Below are 11,248 nucleotides of genomic sequence, written 5' to 3'. Positions count from 1 at the left end.
CGCCCAGTTATTAAGCCCGATATGTTTAGTAATCAGGCCGGGCCGGGTTTTAACTGGGCGGGCTTGGTCGGGCCTACAGGGCCGGGCCTGGAATTGACACCCCTAGTTAGGCGAAACCAAACAGATAGTATTTGCAAAAGACACCCCTCTCAAAGAGGAAGCCACGAAAGTAGTTAGGGATTGATGAATCAAGTATTTTTATTCCGGTTTCAAAAACAAAAAAAATTTATTCCATTTCAACGGCTCTCATATGTAATCAGTACAACAAGACCAATCCAAGCAGTTGAATCTTTTTCACTTTCATCAAAATACTGTGGCCAACTCTTATATAATAATAACACCAATAAAAATCTGTATATGTTGTAACGTCTCTTGTCAACCATCTCGTCTACATTCTGTTCACCTTAAAATTAGGGATAGCTTGTGTAATTTCATGTTGGACTTTTAAGGGATTTTTTTTTTTTTTTTTGGTAAAAGACTTTTAAGGGATTCAAATTGTATACAATGTGAGTATATTGGTATATGAAACAATTCTCCTTCGTTATATGCAATTTCCAATATTCCTTTTAACCAAAAAAAGAAAAAAGAAAAAAAGCATTCCCCAGTATTCCTATCTCCCAGACTTTTGCAACTCATCACTAAATCTGGTTTATTTATCAAATTGATCCAATGGTAACAATTTTTTTGGATAGATAAGCCCAAGGAGAGTTGAACTCATGACCTTTTAAATCAGAAGGTGGTGGTACTTGCCAACAGAACCGTCACAATTTACAAACAAATAAACTTTACCATGTCTCCAATGGGCAGCGGTAAGAAAGTACGGTGTTATATAGATAGGAATGCATTAGGATTTTGTTTAAAGATTACGGCCACACACACACAAAGATGGGGTTGGGTTTGAGGGGCTGATGGTTACATGTTAAAGGACCCAAGGGATGAGGCCTTTAGTGTTCAAACGACAAGGCCTGTTAGACGGAGACACATCCAACTGGAATTTTTATCCTCTCAAGTGCAGTGCACTGTCCAGTGCACCACATTTGAGTATCCGACAGTGGTCATGAGACTGGGAGGATGAACTTTAAAGGTGCACTGCTCAGTGCATCGTCGGATGCACAAGTGAGTGATGGGAATATGATGTCTTTTTTAAAGACTATATGGGTATTTCAATAAATTTCTTGTATAAGGTTTCACTATAAATTTGTTGCGAGAGTTCTTCTCTGTAACAACAGAATTCTGAGAGAGGTGTGAGGATGAGCGACTCTAACCCTATTCTCCATCAATAGTGAAACAGATCTCATCTCACCATGGACGTAGGCAACCTTGCCGAACCACGTAAATCCTGTGTTCATTGTGTGATTGTTGTTGTGATTTCCATTCTTTTCTGCATCGTGTTAGGTTTTCTATAGTGAAATTCACTAGGCAGTGCACCGCACTTGAGAAGATAAAGATCCATCCAACTGTCCATTTGAAATCAAACTATGACACTATTTTTTTCAGTTATTCTATGGGCGCTGCCAAAGTAAATAAAGAGAAAAGTGTTAACACGGAGAACACTGAACACCGAATTTGAAAGAGAAACAAAAGAAAGAACGAGAAAGCATAACAAGCCAATCTAGTACCTCTTTATTCCTCACTTCATATGAGGATGTCATAGGGCGAGTCGTCTTTTGTGGAGAACCGAGAACGTCTTCTCATGTCTAGCCTTCCAACCATAATATCAGTCCAGTCTATCAAGAAACTATGATGGATCCGTAGATACATTTTCACGGACCAGTGATCTCTATCTTAGGTTGGATTACCTAGATTATGATGACGTTGACAATTGACACCTATAGGGCTGTTGTGTTGGATTTCAAACATTTCTTTATGCTGTTTTTGGTTGTCAAGAGATGGATAGAAAAGAAAAGAAAAGAAAAAAGTAGTCCGTGGGTCTTTCTCTCAAGCAAGAGATCTCTACTTGGTTGCAAGGTCTCTATACAAGGCCAATGGGGGAGCACAATTGGGTATCTACGCAGCGGGTAGAGGCCATTCCATGGTGCCCTGTGAGAGGGGCGTAGGAAACACCACCAAATAAAGATCTTTTTCCCATAATTTATTTTAAGCTACGGAATTTTATTATCGTCGCAAAAAGTACAGAACCATTGTTGGACATGTTTCCGTCGTATATAGTTACAACAGGAGTCTATTCGATGGACGTGCACGGAATATTATCATCGTAAATGTACTCGAAAATTTTTTGGATGGAAAATTTCTGTCGCAAAAAGTCAGATTTATTGTAGTGGATGAAAGTGTGGATACAAGGAAAAGGAGTGAAGGCTTGAAACAATATGCACGCATGTGAAAAGCAAGATGTAGGAATATAGAGAAATATACAAACAAATTGTGGATGAGTGCAGGAGCATAATGAACAAACGATGAAATATGACACATGCATATCACAAAATGATATATAAGTGATTCGGCACCCTTCGGCTAATCACAGAATGATACGATAGTGATTCGACACTCTTCGGCCGATCACATAATAATACAGGAGTATTACATTGGAGAATGAAGCGGCAAGGAAGCGAGATAACATGGGAAATTAGGCAAGAAAACCGCAGAAAATACGAGCTTGGTCCAACAACCTAGTTTGGATTGGAAACGAGTGATGGACTGACCTTTCCTCAGTGTAGGAGGCATAACTTTCTCTATATAAATCTAAATTATCTTAGTCCTATGGAAATTTAAGGAAGTCTCAAAATTAGACAATTTGTTCCGAAATAGTCTTCGTCCAATTTTTCCCAAAAGGTACTCAAAAATCGACTCAAAGTCAAGTGAAACGTAACAACATGAGATGACTCTGCTTGCAACTCAATAACAACCCATGGACGTCCGTCCTTGTGTCCGTCCCTGTGTCCATGAGACTTTTTCAAACACAGTAGCTATTGTGTCTGTGGATACAGCATTTAAGGTACGGATGACCGATGTAATAAATTATGGGTAGATTTGTGCGCCTTTACGAAAATGGTCATATCTCACTCATCTAAGCTTCGTTTGACCTGATTCTAGTGGTATTGGAAAGCAGACTTGATGATCTACATTTCATATGCAGATAACTTTAACTCATATTCAGTGTATAATTTCCAAAAATTATCTTGAACGTGACTGATGTGCATAAGTTGTTGCTTTCAACAACATGCCATGCCTAAAGATAATGCTATAACTCTCTACTCCATCAGTAGCTGAACCTCATTCAAAATTTTGAGTTGAATATTATATTTTTTGTTGACATTTTTTAATAAATCCATTCGTTTTCCAAAATAAAGATAAGATTTTTTTTGGTAGAACAAAATAAAGATAAGATTATGAAAGAACATAGATGAATTAAATAAGATAAAGGGATTGCCCAACTACACCCCGAATAATCTCATAAGTCATCATTTATAGTCATAAACATCGACTACCAGTGCAAGGCCAAAACCTCTATAACTATGAATTCAAGTTGTTATTTTCACAAAAAGATAGATTGAGAACCAATTTGAAATGTACCAAAAAATATATATAAATAAAGCAACTTACATGGGCTAAGGTTCGATTGTTACTTATTGTGATTGGAATAGTTGTCCATGTTAATATTAGGGTTACATGATATATTTTAGACATGGGCATACTAAACCTGTTTCTCATTCCAAAATCTATTTTTCACTATTTACAAAATAATTTACATTTATTAGCCCCATAAATTGTTTAAAATTTTTTTTTCATAAATATGATAAATTGAAATATAAATCATACAAAATTTTCAAAACTTTGGGACTACTAAAACGGTGCATGGACCAACTGGGGTTGTATGATGCATGAGAATAGAGGTGCAACCAGGTTGGGTTGGGCCAGGATTTTTAAAACCTCAATCCAACCCTAGGTCGTCTTAACTCAACCTAGGCCCAGCTCAAGACAGGGCTAGGATTTCGCAGCCCAGGCCCAACCCTATTGGACTCAGCCCTAGGTCCCCTTAGCTTTGCTCCACCCATTAATACATGAGAAAAACAATTGGCTCACTCAGTCAACTTGATCCATAGAAAATGTGTCTTCAGATGGTTTCCATCTCACTCTCATCTAGTGATAATAAAATACCGGCCACTAGATGTTTTTATTCTATATATAATTAGATACAATTGTTTTTCTACCCAAAAAAAACATTAGGTACATTTGTTTGACCTTAGGGGTTAGTCAAGTAAAAGATTTATTTGAGTAGAGTAGCAAGAAACCATCCACGTAACTCCTGGATTAATTTTAAGTATCGGTACCTTATCGATCGATATGTATCAATATTGGTGGTGATTGATATTAATATGTATACTTTGATACAGTTAAAAAGTAGATTTTTTTGTTCTAAAATCAACCTGGTATGGATTGATATGATCAATCCGTATTGATATTGATATCGACAATAATTAATATTGGCACCAATACCATGAACTAAAACCTTGATGTAAACTAACCATTTAGTTGGGATGAAATTAGTTGAGTTGAATTATTGAGTATTAGAGAAATTTCAACAACTTTTTCTGTAATTGGTGTGAGTTGATTAGTGTTGAAATTTTATATAAATTCTTACCCAAAAAAAAAAAAAAAAATAATTTTATATTAATTAAAATATATGATTGTTGTCAACAACCTTGGTTTGTCTACAATTAAGATAAGTAATATATTCTGCTTAATTCATGTGTAATTTGGATAATTATATCCAACAACCAGTCATTGATATTCCCCCCCCCTTTGCAGTAGGTAAGTCATTGCATGTTGATGTTTAAAAGAAATTAATTAATTAAACAAAAGCACACCTATATCCTAAGATAATCTACTTGTCCTAATCATATATGTTGCCCTACTGGCTACTGAAATTACCTAATCATATCCTTACTAGTTATTTGTACATTCATCTTACAGAAAATAACAAAAAGAATAAGAAAAGAATACTAAATTAGTTCCATGACAATCCAGGTTGATTCCCCTACAACAACCATCTACCTAAATCAACAGAGTTAACCCACACCTCTACCTCTATGTATCCTTTTGCCATTGTTTGGCGCAAATCCTGCGATATGTCTCCGGCTTTTGATGCCAACTAGGGGTGTCAATACCCAGCCCGACCCGCTGAAACCGGCCCGAACCGACCCGAACGAGCCCGGACCACACCGGACCGATCCCTTAGTGGTTTGGGTTTGGTTTGTGGATCCAGAGATCAACCGGGTTCGGTTTGGTCCGGGCTAGACCGACGGTGCGCCGCAAACCCAAACTGTTAGGCCCGAACCCAACCCGAACCGTTAGACCCGAAAATCACTTACTCCCCCCTAAATGCCCTAATGGCCTAATCTCTTTCACTCTCTCAGTCTCTCCTCTCTCGTCTCGAGTTCTCTATTCTCGACTCTCAGCGGCAGCGGCAGCAGTGGCAGAGGCAGCGGCAGCGGCACTCCTCACTTCCTCAGTCCTCACTCCTCATTCATCAGTCCCTCAACGACACTCAAGCTTCAAGAGTTAAACTGTTCAAGCAATCAAGCCTCAAGGCTCAAGGGCTCAAGGTCACTCGGCAGCACCGGAGTTAGGTTCTGATTATCCCTTCTTCTTTTTTCCAATCTCAACTCCTGATTCTTCATTTCTAATTTACGTGTCACTTGCTTTGTTTCGTTTTTGGAATTAGTTTCTTCGAACTTCTTTTTTTTTAATTTTTTGGATCTTGATTCAAACGACTATATTGAGGTTCTGAAATTTTGTGATACTTATACAGATTATACTTAAGATTGTTCTTTAATTCTCATGATCTTTGTTTCACGAGAAATTGGATTTATTGGTCTTGTTGAGTAGTTATGTTGCTTTTTCATGAGATTTGAATGATGTTTGATGGATAGCATTTGGCAGGTCTACGGAAATAATTATTTTGGATTCCTTTTGTTTATCTGGATTCTATCCTCTGTCCCTTTTCATCCAACCCCCCCCCCCCCCAACCTTGCCAGTCTTTCTAGGTTTTTGAGTGTGAGTTTCGCACTACTCTTGTTCTAGAAATATATACTCACCTCTTTGAAGGTTCAACTTGGGACTGGTTTGCTAGGAACCAATTTGTGAGTTAAAATGGAAATTAGGTAAATGATCTAAACACTCCCACCTGGCAAAATCCATTGGTATGTATTGCATACGTGTCTTAGTCCACATATTAATTAGTTGGTGTTATAAATAGCCACATGCTTATTTCCTCAACTGTTGATTACTGATATCATGTAATTGAAGAAAAGAGATGTTTTAATTTAATTTTAAAATGATGGTTAAAGTTGTTCAGTTAAATACTCTACACCTCCACATTTCATGAGGTGTCTTCTAGTCTTGTGGGTTATATACTCTCTTACTCTCCCATAACTGGAATGATTGTATCACTAAGCATTTGTTGATCAAAGGGAGTGCATCATTGGATAATAAACTCAAAGTGGTAAAGTTTTGAATTCCCTTGCATAGCCTAGCTTTTTAAAGTCCTATGACCTATGGGTAATCAACTAATCATAGCTCAAGTTCGTCCCATCTCATACCCTTCCAAGTGACTTGAGTCGATTGGAGGACATTGCGATTTTATTGGTATTTCACACTTTTATTTGTTGAATTGGGGAGCAATAGGAACTTTCTTGAACTTCTGATTTTGATACTTCAACACTTTCTTTTCCTACTTAGAATCTTAGATTTTTATTTGCTAAGCCTTAAGTTCAAGTTCGAGTCATTATATGACAGCACTTGTCACAAATTCACAAATATTGTTGTTAAAATCTTTCTTTTTGTTATATGTTTTTCTATTAATTATAGTTATAGAAATGTCCAACACACAAGTCAACATGGAAGATGAGCCCGATTGTGGCTCAGATGCTGATGTGATGTCCAATGATGGACTTTACATTCCTGGAATTTCAGCAACAGAACCTGCTGGCACAACAACTGTTGAAATAGATGTTACCAAGAGGAAAAGAAGGAGTATTGTTTGGGAGGAGTTTGAAATTCTTGAGGGGAAGGGTTTTAGTGATGGGAAGGAACGAGCGAAATGCAATAGGTGTAGGCAAATCTATAAAGCTGATAGTACTACTAATGGAACTGGAACCCATAGGAGACATATTTTACATTGCCCAAAACGGAAAAACAAAGGACCAACCCAAATGACTCTGGGTGTTAATGATGGGAAATTAATGTTAAGAGATAAAAAGGTTGACCAAGTCTGGGTGCGTGATAAGGTCGCGAGGCTTATTGTGAGACATGAGTTACCTTTAATCTTTGTTGAGTATGAGGAGTTTAGGGAATTAATCACATACATTTTTCCTTACTACACCCATATTACCCGCAACACACAAATGGCGGAGATTTTGAAGTTTTACAATTTGGAGTCCAGTAGAATCCATAATCTACTCAAGTCATTTAATGGGAAGATTTCTTTGACAAGTGATCTATGGACATCCATCACCAATGATGGATACTTATCTTTGACTGGCCATTATATTGATAAGGATTGGGTGTTGCATAAGAAATTATTGAAGTTTTGCATCATGCCACCTCCACATACTGGCATCAATATTTGTGAAATGGTTTCAAAGATCTTGTCTGAGTGGGGTATTGATCGGAAATAGTTTTCAATTACTTAGGATAATGCTACTTCTAATTTCAGCTTTGTTGAGTTGTTGAAGAGAAATCTGAATTTGAAGAATGCTCTTTTATGTAAAGGAGAATTCTTTCATAATAGGTGTTGTGCTCATATTCTCAATCTCATTGTACAAGATGGACTAAAGCACATAGACGAGTCTGTGGCATTGATTCGATCTAGTATAGCCTATGTGAAAGGATCACAAGCAAGGAAAATGAAATTCTTGGATATTTGTAAGCAATTGTCATTACCAAGTAGTAAGGGGTTGCATGGAGATGTCACCACAAGGTGGAACTCAACTTATATCATGCTTAATTCTGCTTTATTTTATCGGAAAGCATTTGAGAACCTTGGACTAGTGGAGGACAATTATAAAACTTGTCCGATTCTGATCAATGGTTAAAGATTGAAAAATTGATGGGTTTTTTGCATCCCTTCTATGAAATCAACTGTTTTGCTTTCGAGGTTCTAAGTATCCTACATCAAATTTGTATTTTGAAAATGTTTGGGAGATTCACAAAAATTTGTTAGAAGAGGTATCACATGGGCTTAGTTTTATGAGGCCAATGGCAATTGAAATGAAAAAGAAATTTGACAAATATTGGAGGAACTATAGTCCAATTTTGGTCATTGCCTTGGTGTTCGATCCTCGTTACAAACTTAGTTTTGTGACTTGGGCATTTGCTAAGCTTGCTCCTTTGGACCCAATGGAATTGATATGGGAAACAATGTGAAATCTGCTTTGTATCAACTTTTTAATGAATACAAGAGTATGAATGCAAGTGATTATGAGATTCCAGATCTTGTTCACTCGTCCTGGAAATCTAGAACCAAGCGTAAGTAAATTTTACATTTCTTGTAATTTTGATTTATTTTTAAGTTGCAAGTTTCCATATTCATTGCTAATCTTATTAATGACTCATATTTTTCAATTTCTATAGGAATTTATGCAATGCTGTGATTCTTGAGGCGAATAATGGAATTAAATCTCGGCTAGATGTGTATCTAGATGAACCCAAGATTCCATTCGAGTGATCATGATGATGAGTATGATGTGTTGGCTTTTTGGAAGGAGAATGGGTCAAGGTATCCGGATGTGGCTCGGATGGCTCGTGATGTCTTAGCTATACCGGTTTCAACGGTTGCATCCGAGTCGCTTTTAGCGGCTGGGGTCGTGTTATTGACAAATATCGAGCAAACTACTACCTACCAACGCTGAAGCACTGATATGTCTTCGAGACTGGATGTTTGATATAGATTTCAGATGTAATTTTTCAATTTCCATTGAGTTATTTTTCATTTTTGCTTACTTTAGTTGCTAAATTACTATCTTATATTCTTATGTATGTAGCTGAACATGTTGATGATCCCGTTGATGTGGACAACGCACTAGGAAATGTGCTTGGACGGTTGCAGATTGAAAGGGAGACCGGAGACTGGTGAGCCTTCAGGTTATAATAGATAGAGAAGGATTTGCTCGAGCCTGTTGAAAAGGTAGTTTGCATTTGCACACATTTCACTATTTATTATTTGATTCTTAAGAAAATATAACAATTGTTGATCTTTGGAGTTACATATATATATATTTTTTCATTCTTGTGTGTGCAGGACATGTTATTTCACTTTTGGTCTCAACTCTCAAGTCTTATGTTGTGTTATCGTTCTTGAGGAATGAAGAACATAATTATTTTAAGGGAACATTAATTCTTAATGTTGAACTTTTAAGACTTTTAAGTGGATGTTCAATGTTGTATGGACTTTTAAATAAATGTTGCATGAATTTTTAAATGTTGAACTTTTAAAACTTTTAAGTGGATGTTCAATGTTGTATGGACTTTTAAGTAAATGTTGCATGAATTTTTAAGTAGATGTTGTATGGACTTTTAAGTGGGTCACATCTTGTAATTGCATTTGAAAATCTTCTTGGGTTCCACTTCCATATGATATGAACTTTTATCTAATGTTCAAATGTTGTTCTTATAAGAGAAAGAAAAAAAAATAAGCACTTATCGGATCTTAGTAGTCATATAAAACCGGTACCAAATCGAATCCAAACCGTTGTCATAAACCGAAACCGGCCCGAAACCAAACCGTTGTCATAAACCGAAACCGGCCCGAAACCAAAATCGCACCGAAACCGAACATTTCTTAATGGTTTGGTTTCGGTTTGTATAAAAGTCACACCGAAACCGAAAAGCCCGAACCGAAACCGGCCTGAACTGGCCCGTTGACACCCCTAATGCCAACACAGTCCCTGAAATACCGTAGCTCAAAGAAACAAAATGAAATTTTTTTTCAAGAACAAAAGAAACCCAACCACTATTATATGAAATTGGATCCAAGCAACCATCACAAATAAGTATATAGGTCGATCGCCAGATTGTAAAATTTGACATTCATCAAGAGACATAATAACCAATTCAATAAAATTAGAAAGTGAAAAAAAGTTCTTGAAGAGGCCAAAATCAACATCGTATTTAAAAATAGGGCAATGGATGGTTGTCTGATCATGTAGCATCTGCACCAAAGCGGGGATTAATGAGAGCACGTACAAAGAGGGCATTTGTATGGATGGGATTTTTATTTCACTAGAGGTTGGATGGTATATCTACACGCTTCTGTGTCTAGGTGCTTGAACCACATGTAACGTTCTTTTTCCCTTAATAATATGGGAAGGAGAGGGGGTTTATATTTTGAATTAGGAATGCAACTTCAATACAACGCATTTTATATTTGCCATTTTTCCACTTCAATTTAAATATTCAATAATGAATAAAATTTTCCTTCACCGAAGGAAAAAGGAAGAATCTCATCACCTGAATTTTTTTGGGGGAAAAGGCTAAGCATGCCACCACGGTCTGCAGCATGTGTCATACTCTGTCCTCTCTCTCTAGAAAAGAACCATTTGTTTTCATGTGTCCAGCCTTGTGATTGGTGTATAGCACTTAGCTTACTAAAAACTGACGGCATGCCTAATCCTCTCCCAAAACAAATGTAATAATTTTATATGATTATTAATGAATAATAACATAATTTAACTCAAGATTTTTATTAATTTTAATAATTATATTTTATTAATATTTAAACTAAATTTATTGGATTTTAATTATCATAATTAACTTTAACAAACTTAAAACATAATCAATGATTACAGGTGGATTTTCCTGACAGACCTAAGCAACTGGGATTGGTCAAATCTGTAAATAGCTAAGGTCTAAAAAGGAATTTGGAATCTGTATGGGTCCCGACTTGGAAAATCTTTCAACCAATTTATTTGGGATCAGTCCGATCCAAATCAGTCGGAATTGGGATCGATCTCGACAGATTCTTATTCAAACCGACCAAATCAACCAATCTGATTCAATTTATAAAATCCTTAATCCATTTTAGCTTTTGGCTTTGTTCAAACAATGGAAACTCATAAAACCCAATAAATATAAGGGAAAATTACACTATCACCCCCTGAGGTTTGCCTTAAATACAGTGCGACCCCCTGTGTTTTTTAAATATACACTTAGACCCCTTGAGTTTAGGAAATGTGTTACACTCAGCCCCACTCCGTTAGAGTATTCCCGTTAGTTGCTGACGTGTTGGCCA

The 11,248-nt window shown here is 36.6% G+C and overlaps 1 long non-coding RNA gene across 1 annotated transcript in view; it reads left to right on the top strand.

Annotated features, from left to right (window-relative positions):
- LOC122643142 overlaps positions 1-8,061 on the top strand; it is a 24,835-nt gene extending 16,774 nt beyond the window's left edge. Inside the window, exon 3 of the long non-coding RNA XR_006330172.1 lies at positions 7,927-8,061. This is a non-coding gene — a long non-coding RNA (uncharacterized LOC122643142). The remainder of the gene's footprint in view (positions 1-7,926) is intronic.
- The last annotated feature ends 3,187 nt before the right edge of the window (positions 8,062-11,248 follow it).

Source organism: Telopea speciosissima, chromosome 10, assembly GCF_018873765.1.
Source record: "Telopea speciosissima isolate NSW1024214 ecotype Mountain lineage chromosome 10, Tspe_v1, whole genome shotgun sequence".
Lineage (NCBI taxonomy): Eukaryota > Viridiplantae > Streptophyta > Magnoliopsida > Proteales > Proteaceae > Telopea > Telopea speciosissima.
This window is presented reverse-complemented; position numbering and strand designations above follow the sequence as displayed.